This window comes from Ambystoma mexicanum, chromosome 13, assembly GCF_040938575.1.
Source record: "Ambystoma mexicanum isolate Mex_15411 chromosome 13, UKY_AmexF1_1, whole genome shotgun sequence".
Lineage (NCBI taxonomy): Eukaryota > Metazoa > Chordata > Amphibia > Caudata > Ambystomatidae > Ambystoma > Ambystoma mexicanum.
The window spans coordinates 243,924,875-243,939,445 of NC_090938.1; positions in this window are offsets into that span (position 1 = coordinate 243,924,875).

The following is a 14,571-nucleotide window of genomic DNA, read 5'->3' on the forward strand; positions in this document are numbered from 1 at the left end:
GTTTCGGCGGGGGGCCAGAGCAAAGTGTCTGAGAATTGTCTTAATTTCCAGACAGTTTCAGAGACCTTTCCCTGTGTCCACTCACCGAAACACGTCGCCAACAACAGATGTCATACCTTCTCGCGTTCCCACAGGTGTCCCAACGAAAAAGGTACCTCACATGTGTTGGTGCACCTACCGGGGGCACAAAAGGAAAAGGGTAACCCGCTGGTAACCCGAAGCCTTTCGCCACAGCACAATTTGTTCATATGGGCAACCTACAGATTTGGGCGTAGGGTGTCAAAGCCAGCAAGGAACACAAGGAACCCCATGCATTTACCAAAAGAGGATACCTGTGGGAATTCACAGAGGTCTGACTTGCACGAAGCGGCTTAGAATTTATTACCCAGATCCCCAGACAAAGTGAACATTTTGTTTTTTCATCACCAAATATCACACTTTGTCGGGGATTGTGGCTAATAAAAACTGGGGCAATTTGCGCTAGGCAGACCTCTGTGGATTCCCACGGGTGTCCTCTTTTGGGAAATGCATGGGGTTCCCTGTTTTCCTTGCTGGCTTCGACACCCTAGGCCCAAATCTGTAGCTTGCCCATATGAATAAAACGGTCAGTGGCGAAAGGCTTGGGGTTACCAGTGGGTTACCCTTTTCCTCTTGCGCCCTCGGTAGCTACACCCACACATGTGAGGTACCGTTTTTATCGGGACACCTTTGGGAACGCGGGACGGTAGGCCATGTGTTATTGGGGGCGTGTTTCGATGGGTGAGGTCAGCAAAATGTGCGGAAAATGCGTTTTTTTCCCCACATTTCGGACTTTGCGGGGATGTCTGGGTACTAAATTCTGGGGCGATTTGCCCAGATCGTACCTCTGCAGATTCCCACCGTTGTCCTCTTTTCGAAAATGCATGGGGTTCTCTGTTTTCCTTGGCAGCTTGGACACCCGAGGCCCATATCTGTATGGTGTTCAGGTCGGCAGAGAGTCTGAAATTCCGGTCTGAAAACAGACTTGGGGTTACTTGTGTTTTAGGCTTTCCCCTTGGCGCCCAGGTAGGTGCCCCCACACATATGAGGTACCGTTTTCATCAGGGCACCTGTGGGAACGTGGGACTGTAGGCCATGTGTTGTTGGGGGCGTGTTTCGATGGGTGAGCCGAGCGAAATGTGCGGAAAATGCGTTTTTTTCCCACATTTTGGACTTTGCAGGGTGTCTGGGTAATAAATTCAGGGACGATTTGCCCAAATCGTACCTCTGCGGATTCCCACAGGTGTCCTCTTTTCGAAATGCATGGGGTTCCCTGTTTTCCTTGGTGGCTTAGACACCCAAGGCCCATATCTGTATGGTGTGCCGGTCGGCAGAGAGTCTGAAATCCCTGTCTGAAAACAGACTTGGGGTTACTGGTGTTTTAGGCTTTCCCCTTGGCGCCCAGGTAGGTGCACCCACACATGTGAGGTACCGTTTTCATCGGGACACCTTTGTGAACGCGGGACGGTAGGCCATGTGTTTTTGGGGGCGTGTTTCGATGGGTGAGCTGAGCAAAATGTTTGCAAAATACGTTTTTCTCCCCACATTTCGGACTTTGCGGGGTGTCTGGGTACTAAATTCTGGGGCGATTTGCTCAAATTGTACCTCTGCGGATTCTCACGGGTGTCCTCTTTTCGGAAATGCATGGGGTTCCCTGTTTTCCTTGGCAGCTTGGACACCGGAGGCCCATATCTGTATGGTGTGCCTGTCTGCAGAGAGTCTGAAATCCCTGTCTGAAAACAGACTTGGGGTTACTTGTGTTTTAGGCTTTCCCCTTGGCGCCCAGGTAGGTGCACCCACACATGTGAGGTACTGTTTTCATCGGGACACCTTTGTGAACGCGGGACGGCAGGCCATGTGTTTTTGGGGGCGTGTTTCGATGGGTGAGCCGAGCAAAATGTGCGGAAAATACGTTTTTCTCCCCACATTTCAGACTTTGCAGGGGTGTCTGGGTACTAAATTCTGGGGCGATTTGCCCAAATCGTACCTCTGCGGATTCCCACGGGTGTCCTCTTTTCGGAAATGCATGGGGTTCCCTGTTTTCCTTGGAGGCTTGGACACCCGAGGCCCATATCTGTATGGTGTGCAGGTCGGCAGAGAGTCTGAAATTCCGGTCTGAAAACAGAATTGGGGTTACTTGTGTTTTAGGCTTTCCCCTTGGCGCCCAGGTAGGTGCACCCACACATGTGAGGTACCGTTTTCATCGGGACATGTGTGGGGACGCGGGAAGGTAGGCCATGTGTTGTTGGCGGTGTGTTTCGGTGGGTGGCCAGAGCGAAATGCCTGAGAATTATCTTAATTTCCAGCCAATTTCAGAGACCTTTCCCTGTGTCCACTCACCGAAACACATCGCCAACAACAAATGTCATACCTTCTCGCGTTCCCACAGGTGTCCCAATGAAAAGGTACCTCACCGGGGGCGCAAAAGGAAAAGGGTAACCCGCTGGTAACCCCAAGCCTTTCGCCACACACAGCACAATTTGTTTATATGGGCAACCTACAGATTTGGTCCTAGGGTGTCAAAGCCAGCAAGGAAAACAAGGAACCCCATGCATTTCCCAAAAGAGGACACCCGTGGGAATGCACAGAGGTCTGACTTGCGCGAAGCGGCCCAGAATTTATTACCCAGAACCCCAGACAAAGTGAACATTGTGTTTTTTCATCACCAAATATCACACTTTTCCGGGATTGTGGCTAATAAAAACTGGGGCAATTTGCGCTAGGCAGACCTCTGTGGATTCCCACGGGTGTCCTCTATTGGGAAATGCATGGGGTTCCATGTTTTCCTTGCTGGATTCGACACCCTAGGCCCAAATCTGTATGGTGTGCCGGTCGGCAGGAAGTCTGAAATTCCGGTCTGAAAACAGACTTGGGGTTACTTGTGTTTTAGGCTTTCCCCTTGGCGTCCAGGTAGGTGCACCCACACATGTGAGGTACCGTTTTCATCGGGACACCTGTGGTAATGCGGGACGGTAGGCCATGTGTTGTTGGGGCCATGTTTCAATGGGTGAGCCGAGCGAAATGTGCAGAAAATGCATTTCTTTCCCGCATTTCAGACTGTGCGGGGGTGTTTGGGTACTAAATACTGGGAAGATTTGCCCAAATCGTACCTCTGTGGATTCCCACGGGTGTCCTCTTTTCGGAAACGCATGGGGTTCCCTGTTTTCGTTGGTGGCTTGGACGCCCGAGGCCCATATCTGTATGGTGTGCGGTTGGCAGAGAGTCTGAAATTCTGGTCTTTAAACAGACTTGGGGTTACTTGTGTTTTAGGCCTTCCCCTTGGCGCCCAGGTAGGTGCACCCACACATGTGAGGTACCATTTTCATCAGGACACCTGTGGGAATGCGGGACGGTAGGCCATGTGTTGTTGGGGGCATAGTTTGATGGGTGCGCCGAGCGAAATGTGCGGAAAATGCATTTTTCCCCACACATTTCGGATTTTGCGGGGGGGTCTGGGTACTAAATTCTGGGGCGATTTGACCAAATTGTACCTCTGCAGATTCCCACGGGTGTCCTCTTTTCGGAAATGCATGGGGTTCCCTGTTTTCCTTGGTGGCTTGGACACCCATGGCCCATATCTGCATGGTGTGCAGGTCGGCAGAGAGTCTGAAATTCCGGTCTGAAAACAGAATTGGGGTTACTTGTGTTTTAGGCTTTCCCCTTGGCGCCCAGGTAGGTGCACCCACACATGTGAGGTACCGTTTTCATCGGGACATGTGTGGGGACGCGGGAAGGTAGGCCATGTGTTGTTGGCGGTGTGTTTCGGTGGGTGGCCAGAGCGAAATGCCTGAGAATTATCTTAATTTCCAGCCAATTTCAGAGACCTTTCCCTGTGTCCACTCACCGAAACACATCGCCAACAACAAATATCATACCTTCTCGCGTTCCCACAGGTGTCCCAATGAAAAGGTACCTCACCGGGGGCGTAAAAGGAAAAGGGTAACCCGCTGGTAACCCCAAGCCTTTCGCCACAATTTGTTTATATGGGCAACCTACAGATTTGGTCCTAGGGTGTCAAAGCCAGCAAGGAAAACAAGGAACCCCATGCATTTCCCAAAAGAGGACACCCGTGGGAATGCACAGAGGTCTGACTTGCGCGAAGCGGCCCAGAATTTATTACCCAGAACCCCAGACAAAGTGAACATTGTGTTTTTTCATCACCAAATATCACACTTTTCCGGGATTGTGGCTAATAAAAACTGGGGCAATTTGCGCTAGGCAGACCTCTGTGGATTCCCACGGGTGTCCTCTATTGGGAAATGCATGGGGTTCCATGTTTTCCTTGCTGGATTCGACACCCTAGGCCCAAATCTGTATGGTGTGCCGGTCGGCAGGAAGTCTGAAATTCCGGTCTGAAAACAGACTTGGGGTTACTTGTGTTTTAGGCTTTCCCCTTGGCGTCCAGGTAGGTGCACCCACACATGTGAGGTACCGTTTTCATCGGGACACCTGTGGTAATGCGGGACGGTAGGCCATGTGTTGTTGGGGCCATGTTTCAATGGGTGAGCCGAGCGAAATGTGCAGAAAATGCATTTCTTTCCCGCATTTCAGACTGTGCGGGGGTGTCTGGGTACTAAATACTGGGAAGATTTGCCCAAATCGTACCTCTGTGGATTCCCACGGGTGTCCTCTTTTCGGAAACGCATGGGGTTCCCTGTTTTCGTTGGTGGCTTGGACGCCCGAGGCCCATATCTGTATGGGGTGCGGTTGGCAGAGAGTCTGAAATTCTGGTCTTTAAACAGACTTGGGGTTACTTGTGTTTTAGGCTTTCCCCTTGGCGCCCAGGTAGGTGCACCCACACATGTGAGGTACCATTTTCATCAGGACACCTGTGGGAATGCGGGACGGTAGGCCATGTGTTGTTGGGGGCGTAGTTTGATGGGTGCGCCGAGCGAAATGTGCGGAAAATGCGTTTTTCCCCCCACATTTCGGATTTTGCGGGGGTGTCTGGGTACTAAATTCTGGGGCGATTTGACCAAATTGTACCTCTGCAGATTCCCACAGGTGTCATCTTTTCGGAAATGCATGGGGTTCCCTGTTTTCCTTGGTGGCTTGGACACCCATGGCCCATATCTGCATGGTGTGCCGGTCGGCAGAGAGTCTGAAATTCCGGTCTGAAAACAGACTTGGGGTTACTTGTGTTTTAGGCTTTCCCCTTGGCGCCCAGGTGGGTGCAAGCACACATATGAGGTACCGTTTTCATCGGGACACCTGTAGGAATGCAGGAAGGTATAACATTTGTTGTGTTTGTGTGGTTTTCATAACGTTTTGACCCATTTGCTGGTGCCCTTTGTCACACAACACTTTCATTTCCCAAATGTGACCTACATTTATTCGGTGCTTTTTCCACCATCCGCTTTTGTAACCTGCACTATTCACCTACCCTTGAAAAGGTCTGCCTGTGCTCTTTCAAAAAATGCATGCTTCCCGTTGCTCACCACATTGGTTTTGCCGATTTATACATGCTAAGTGTGTCTGTTCAGGCCGTGAGCGTAAAACACCTGTGTTCCATGGCTCAGTGTTTGACTTGTGGTATTGCTTGTTTTGTAAAACACAACAAAAATGTGTGCTCTCCTAACTGCAAGAGTCGGGGGGTATGTAGCGGAGCATTGCTTTTCACAAAAATCATATAAGCCATTGCCGTACCAAGCCAACCATGTCCAACACATACCTTTTTTTCGCTCATTTTCCCTCTTTCCCCCCAATCTATGGCAGTTTCCCCAACCTAGTTGTTGCCTGACCTACGCAAATCACCCCTTCCTAAACTTGGAATTTCGTCTACTTTTCAGAAATATATGCCTTTCTGTCCTGCAATTCGGCTTTCCTACCCTTTTCTTCCATTCCGTCCATGCATGTCCAATTGGCAAAAATGGCCAAAATCGCATACCTCTCACAAAACGGTTGATAACCACATCAAAATATTTTCTTTTCGTTTCCACTCAACCTGCTCTGAAAGCCAGGAAATTTGGGAATTCAGCACAGCAAATCATTTGTTCCTAGCTCTTACAAGGAAAAAAACACAGGCTTCTTTGTACATCATTTTATTGGCATTTTTTGAAAAAACCCAACATTTTTGCCCTTTTTGCTTATTTTCTCTCACCCCCCTGCAGCAACCTAGGATTCCTGGGTGTCGTTACGACCGCCTACATGTGGGAAAAAAGGAGCCAAATTTGGTCGAGATATCTCATGTAACAAAAAAGTTACAAACCATTGAATGGCCACATACCAAAATCACCAAAAATGGCCCTGGCACTGGGGGGAAATACCCATGGCAGTTAAAGGGTTAAAGGCTTATGTCTCGAGACCAGAAGTAGGAGCTTTGCTTCTAGCTTCAGCTCAAGAGTAAGAGGAGAGTGAACCTCTACCTGACCCCCTCAGAGGCCAACCTTTAAATGAACAAATAGAAGGAGTTAATCTCTCTTCTCAGCTGACTTCTGAACAACAGGAGGAGTGCAAAGTTATGTTGAATCAGTTTGCCTCCCGGTTTTCATTACCATCAGGCTTGTTTGTTTGTTTTTTTGTTTGTTTTATTATTTGTAATGTGCAAACATATCCTAAGGTAACAGGGCGCAGCGGTTACATGTATATGCAAAGCTTAGTTTCAACAAAAAATATATACATACACACAATGATGATAATAGCTGGTTTATATACTTATGTGCGCATAAACGCAGTGGATAAAATATGTACAAAGGGAAAGAGTATGCAGGATTTAACACCTGGGAGTGTTTGAAGGCCTACGTTTTCAGCCACATAACAACCTTAGAGCAGAAGTTTTGATAAGGCAGGTCCATTCTGAGAGTAGGCGATAGGGAATTCCACACTTTTACTGCTTTCACTGGGAAGCTATTACCCCCTATGATGGAGCGTTTAAAGTTAGGGACAGAGAGGCAGTCTTTATAGACTGTTCTTGTGAGTCTCAGGGAAGTCTGTCTGTGAAATCTGTCGATCAAGTAAGTCGGAGCAGCATTATTGAGAGATGTGTGAGTAAGTGACACAGTTTTTAGCAGAATTTTGTCTTTGATCGAAAGCCAGTTATTCTGTTGGCTATGTGTCGTGATATGATCTCTTCTGGAGATACCCTATGCAGTTCTAAGAGCATTATTTTGATGAGGTTGTAATTTGTTAGTAGTAGCTTTGTTAGCCCCAAGATAAAGTGCATTGCAATAGTCCAGGCGGGACAATATGAAGGCTTTCGCGAGGGTCAGGCAGCTAATGTCGGACAGAAAGGGTTTGGCTCCACGGATCAGTTTACACGTGTAAGCCGTGGACGAAGCTAGGGAGTTCACCTGTCTGTTGAAGGAGAAGTTAGAGTCCAGGTAAAAACCTAACGTTTTTACCTCTTGTCCTACTTTGATGCTATTGCCATCAATTGTGAAAGAAGAGTAGACAGGGCCCAGTTTCTTTAGACTAGAGGTAGTGCCCAGGATGATGAGTTCAGTTTTATCATTATTCAGGCATAGTCCATGTGTGGCCATCCATGCCTGGATGATGATGTAGACTCTATTCACCAAGGTCAAATCCTTGCCATAATCCCCAGAAAGTGGAAGGAGGATCTGGGTATCAGCTTGATCCCTTGGGGCCAGCATGATATTCTCACTGGTGACTGTTTACCTGTGAAAAGCAGAGTTACATAATGTGAGAACATGTGAGATCCCACATCAAAGGAGAGGTCAACAAGATTCTTGATCTCCGGGTTATAGAGCCATCTACAAGTCGATGGTCTAGTCCAGTTGTTCTAGTACCAAAGGCAGGATCCAAGGAGTTGAGATTCTGTGTGGACTATAGAGCTCTAAATGCCATCACTAAGACTGATTCCCATCCTTTGCCAAGGACAGATGAACTGGTGGCTAGACTTGGTTCAGCCAAGTACCTCAGTACATTTGATCTAACTGCAGGCTATTGGCAACTAGCCCTGACAGACCATGCCAAGTGGAAAACTGCACTATCCACCCCAGCAGGCCTCTACCAGTTTAAGGTTATGCCTTTTGGACTAAAGAATGTACCTACTACATTTCAAAGGATGGGTAATCAAGTTCCGAATAGGATTGAGGACTTCTGTATGGCATACTTGGATGACATTGCAGTGTTCAGCCCTACATGGAAAGAACATATTGATCACCTGGGATATGTTTTGCAGGCTCTTGAGCAGGCCCATCTGACCATAAAGGCAAGCAAATGTCAAATTGGTCAGAGTAAAGTGGTCTACCTTGGTCATGAGATAGGAGGAGGTGAAATAAGGCCACTACTCAAACCCAAGTGAGAGCTTTCCTAGGTTTCACTGGGTACTACAGGAATTTCACAGAGAACTATGGGTCCATAGCTTCTCCCTTGAACGTGATCTCCTCTCCAAAATTCCCTAAAATAGTTAAATGGAATGAGGAGTGCACTCAAGCCTTTGAAAACCTGAAGAAAGCCCTTTGTCAAGCTCCAGTCCTAAGAGCTCCTGATTATCACCAACCCTTCATTGTGCAGGCAGATGCTTCCATTATAGGTATAGGTGCAGTCCTTAGTCAACTGGTAGAGAAAGGTAGGGAGCACCCCATTTGCTTCATCAGTAGGACACTGAAAGAACCTGTCAAGATTCGAGGACTTCTCCCCTTCCTCCTCACCTGAATCTTCAGTGGCGGATTCCTTAGGATTCTACTCTGTCTTCTTACGGTCCTTCCTCCTTGTAGGAGTCTTGTCCTTTGGTGTTTTGACCTTCTTTTCGTGTAGATAGGGTCTGGCCCCTCCAGAGGCCACCTTGGCAGAGATGGAACCCTGTCCGCGGGGACCCCCAGGGGGCCAGTCCTAGTTCCAGGGAAAAAGCACGAAAGGCAGAAAAAACCCTGTTTCAAGATGGGTTCAATTTGGGAGCAGTCTGTTCCCTTCACAATGCAATGGAGGTCTCTTTTCAGCTGAAACCGAATGAAGTCGGATTCCAACTCAGATGGTGAAAGTCTGTTAAGCTCAACCGTGACAATAGAGCTAGTGTAGGCTTCCTGAAAAGAAGTAGGAGGTACCTTTTCAAAATGCTATTCACAATAGTGGCACACAGAGGAATGAATCAGGAAACTAAAATAACAAATAATAGGTTCAAGGAATGAAAGAATAGACAGGAATGCCCGTAAATAATAGTGAAAGGATGGCTGGAAAAGAGGAAGTGTAGAAATTAATGTGCAAGAATACATGCAGGCTACAAGTAGAAAGGAAAAGGAATATGCCTGCTGAGCGAGCGTATGCTTGCAAGCGAGAAGCGTAGCAGCGCTGAGTAGCCGAAAGTCTCAAAGCGCCGAGCCCCTAAAATAGAATGCTATGGCGGAAAACAAAGAGGCAAAGGAGGCAGTCGCTCAGGCAAGGCGGAGCCGTCAGAACAGGCGAGGAGGAAAAAGTATGAACAAGGTAGAAGTTGCAAGGCCCAGGAAACAGGAAACCCGGGAAAATACTGGAAGCGAGAACAGAAGGTAGGCACAGGGAAGGCAAAGGCAGCAGCAGAGGAGGATTGGCCCGGAGGAAATTCACGAACAAAGTTTCCACACGAACCGGAGCGTAGTGTAACAGATACAACGCATCGGTTTGTGGGAGGAGCCAGAATTTAAAGGCACGGCCATCATACTGAGTGAGGACTAGAGCGCGCGCAAGTCAACTCTTCCAGCGCTTCCAAAGCTTCCATTCACAGTTCCTGACAGTATACTCCCGTCTTCTCAGGGGGCCCCCCAGTTTGCCTGGATGAAGTCGATGGAACTTTTGCACTAGACGTTGGGCATGTATATGGCTCACAGGTTCCCATGTCCTCTCTTCTACTGGATAACCCTTCCAATGAACCAAATAGTGCAACCGCCCATTGCGGTATCTGGAATCAACAAGATGAGACACCTCATATTCTTCAGGTGCAGGATTCACTTGAGCAAGCGTTCTGAACACAGACCTCTTAAAAGGGTCCTCCTTATGTTCTTTGAGAAGGGAGACGTGGAAGACTGGATGCACCTTCCTGAGATATTCTGGTAGTTTGAGTTTATATGCTACAGGGTTGATCTGTTGCAGAATGGGAAATGGCCCAAGGAAACGAGAGAACTTCCCCTTATGAACCCATCTAGGTAGAAATCTGGTGGACAACCAGACCATTTGCCCTATCTTCCAGCTTGGATTGACAGTACGGCCTTTGTCTGTCCATTTCTTGTGTGTAAGTTGACTCACTTGGTGTGCATCCTTAGCGAGTCTGTGTACCTCCTGTAGGTTTTGCAAAACCCCATCTAGAGCCGGAATTTTGGTAGAAGGAGGACTGAGCCAGGGTAAGTGTTGAGGATGGAATCTGTAAGTACAATAGAAAGGACTCATCTGGATCGAGGTATGGAGGGAGTTGTTGTAGGCGAATTCACTTGTGGGAGGAAACTATACCATTCTTCTTGTTGTGGACTGCAGAAACACCTGAGGTATTGTTCTAGGCTGGCATTTAATCTTTCAGTTTGGCCATTGCTCTGCGGGTGGTATCCTGAAGAGAGAGCCTTGTGAATCCCTAGAACTTGGCAGAGAGAAGCCCAGAATTTAGAGGTGAATTGGGGTCCCCTGTCCGACACTATGGTCCTGGGTAAACCATGTAGACGGACTATGTCCTGGAGAAAAGTTGCAGCCATATCAGAGGCAGAAGGAACCTGTTATCGGTAGAGATGTTTTCCCAAGGACGGTCAGGTAAGGAATGTTGCTGCAGTAACCCCAGAGGTTTTCCCATTCAGTGTTTGTTAGAAGCACAAACCGTACAAGTGGAAACGTACTGGCTTACGTCTCTTCTTAAGGTCGGCCACCAGAAACCCCTCCGTAACAGATCAAATGTCTTCCTAATTCCGGAATGTCCAGTTAAAGGGGTGCCATGACACCAAGAAAGTATCTGTTTCTGTAACTTCTTAGTGGGTATGTAGAGAGCTCCTTCATGATAATACAGTCCGTCCTTATCCTGAATGACTGTTGACGGAAGCTCGGTGCACATCTGATACTGTGGAATTAGGTCTTGAAGGAATGAAACAGTTGAAGCCAACACTGTAAGATTTGGGAAAACCAAATTGTGTCCTGTGTAGGAACCAGATGTATCCCCAAGACTTCTTGACAAGGCGTCAGCCTTCATGTTTTCTGTACCAGGTATGTATGTAATTACAAAATCATATTGTAGGAAAAAATACGCCCATCTGGCATGTCTGGCATTAGAACATTCCAACTGTTGTATAACCCGAAGATTACGATGGTCTGTTCTAATTGTAAATTGATGAGTAGCTCCCTGTAAAAGATTTCTCCACTCTTGGCAGGCCAATTTGATAGTCAACAGCTCCTTTTCTATGACTGAATAGTTGCGTTCACTACTGGTAAGTGTTTTGGAGTAATAAGCAACCGGATGTTCATAGCCGTCTTTGGACTTTTGAAGTAGAACTGCCCCACCGCCCCTGTTGAAGCGTCTGTCTCTAGAATGTAGGGTCGGGTCTGATCCGGCTGGACCAGGATGTAGGGCCGTAGAAAAACATTCCTTTAGAAAACAGAAGGCTCTTTCGGGCCTTTCATCAAATATGAACTTGACTCCCTTCTTCAACAGAGAGGTCAGTGGGAGTACCTTGTTGGAAAAGTTGGGAATGAACCTCCGATAAAAATTGGCCAATCCTAGGAAGCTTTGGAGTTCTTTGACGTTGACGGGATTCCTCCATTCTCTGATCGCCTTTACCTTATTGGAATCAATCTCGATACCTTCCTTGGATACTATGTATCCCAGGTAGGACACGGACGTAGATTCAAATGAGCATTTTTCCGGTTTTACCAGCAGATGATGGGATTGCAGACGCTGTAAGACTAGTCTGACCAGTGACCTGTGCTCCGATAGAGTCTTGGAAAAGATGAGGATGTCATCCAGATACACTACCACCGACACAAACAGCATATCTGCAAAAACCTTGTCCATGTACCTCTGGAAGATGGCCGGTGCGTTCACAAGACCAAATGGCATCACTCGGTATTCGAAGAGTCCAAAAGGGGTACGGAACGTCGTCTTCCACTCGTCCCCTTGCCTGATTCTCAAGAGGTGATAAGCTCCTCTCAAGTTAAGCTTGGTAAAGTACACAGCCCCATGTACTGCCTCCAAGATGTCCCGGATCAAAGGCATGGAATATCTATCCCGAATGGTAACCTTGTTGAGACCCCTGTAGTCTATACAAGGGTGTAGCTCTGCTGAGTCCTTTTTGGGAATGAAGAACAAGGAAGCCCCACAAGTGGATTTGGACTCTTGGATGAGTCAGTTTTGAAGAGTAGCGTCGAGGTATTCTCTCAGAGCCTTCCTCTCTGGTAGTGACAAAGGGTACATCCTCCCAAAAGGGACCACCGCCTCAGCTATCAGGACTATACTGCAATCCTCTTTTCTATGGGGCGGGAGTTGTCTGGGAACCACATCCAGGAATACCTCTGAGAATTCTTGATAATGGATGGGAACTGAGGCCACTGTGATTGGTTCTAGAGTACTGCTTCGGCCATACGCTAGGGTGTTGGAAGTCGAAGACAAGTTCATGTAGTGTGATTTACAGAATGCAGAATTGAAGACCACCTTGTTAGCCGTCCAGTCAATGTGAGGGTTGTGCCTCCTTAACCAAGGAATGCCAATGACCAACGGAAAATTAGCTGCTCTGATCTGGTCAAACACCAGGAACTCCTCGTGGTGGCCTAATCTCATTCTCAACGGAATGGTCTCCTTGGTAATGGGTCCAGAAGACAAGGGCTTTCCGTCCACCCCTTCCACCGGAATTGGAGTGGCCTTGGATATTGTGGAGACAAGATGTTCTGTTGCCCACTTGGAGTCGATGAAGTTCCCTGCTGCTCTGCAGTCAAGCATGGCGAACACCTCTGTGGGACCTGCCTCTGACAGCCACAAGTCAACTCAAAACACCATTAAACTGTTATCATCTAGAGTGCTTACTGCTCTTGTGTAGTTGCAAGGGTGCTTGTTACTTCCCCCGAAACTTCCCTTGCTGTAGATCGGGGTTGAAGTTTCCCTGTCTTCGAGGTGGAACCTCAGGACAGTCTCTCAATAAGTGCTTCAAGGAGCCACAATACATACACAATCCAGCCTCTCTTCTTCTCTTTCTTTCTTCTTGAGTTGGAGGTCCTCGGGCAGCCCCGATCTGCATAGGTTCATCTGGAGGATGGGTAGTTCTGGTGGGGGGAGCAGGAGAGGGAAGACTGGTTGGTTGTGGAAAGCCTCTGGTTCTTCTTCTTTCTAATCGTCTCTCTTGTAGACGGAACTCAATCTGAAGAGACAATGTTCCTGAAATGATGTGGGTCTCGCCACTCTGGCCAGCTCATCCATGACCTCTTCATGTACACCCCGTCTGTAGATTGTTTGCTGAGCGGAATCAGGGCAATCTGCCTTGGCTGCCAGCCTCTGGAAACGAAATAGATAGGTTTGGACGTCAGTGTTTCCCTGGTTGACATCTAGGATTTCTTCTAGAGATGAATGGAATACTTCTGGTCTGTCGAAACGTTCTTTAAACACCTTCGTAAAAAAGATCATAGTCACCCAAAATCGGGTCGTTTCTGGTGACAAACGGTGTAGCCCATGAGAGAGCATTTCCCATTAGGTTGGCAATGATGAACCCGACTTTGGATCTAGCAGTCTCAGAAGCATGGGGCTGAAAGGCGAAATACACCTTTCAAGCGTCAAGAAATTCCTTAAGCCCTCCTGGGTGTCCATCATATTTGCCAAAGGAGAGCGGCATCGTAGGCAGGTCTCCCCTGTCGTCATGATGCAACACAACCTGTTGTCGGAGGGCTATGTTCTCTGTTCTCAAAGCGTGGACCTCCATAGTAAGGTTCTGCATAGCTGCTACCAATTCTTGATATTGCTCTAACGATGCCATGGGAGATATTAGGCGTTGTATGCTGTCAAGATTCGAGGCCTTCTCCCCTTCCTCCTCACCTGAATCTTCAGTGGCGGATTCCTTAGGATTAGACTCCGTCTTCTTACGGTCCTTGCTCCTTGTAGGAGTCTTGTCCTTTGGTGTTTTGACCTTCTTTTCCTGTAGATAGGGTCTGGCCCCTCCGGAGGCCACCTTGGCAGAGATGGAACCCTGTCCGCGGGGAGCCCCAGGGGGCCAGTCCTAGTTCCAGGGAAAAAGCACAAAGGCAGAAAAAACCCTGTTTCCAGATGGGTTCAATTTGGGAGCAGTCTGTTCCCTTCACAATGCAATGGAGGTCTCTTTTCAGCTGAAACCGAATGAAGTCGGATTCCAACTCAGATGGTGAAAGTCTGTTAAGCTCAACCATGACAATAGAGTTAGTGCAGGCTTCCGGAGAAGAAGTAGGAGGTACCTTTTCAAAATGCTATTCACAATAGTGGCACACAGAGGAATGAATCAGGAAACTAAAATAACAAATAATAAGTTCAAGGAATGAAAGAATAGACAGGAATGTCCGTAAATAATAGTGAAAGGATGGCTGGAAAAGAGGAAGTATAGAAATGAGTGTGCAAGAAAATACCCAGGCTACAAGTAGAAAGGAAAAGTAATATGCCTGCTGAGCGAGAGTATGCTTGCAAGCGAGAAGCGT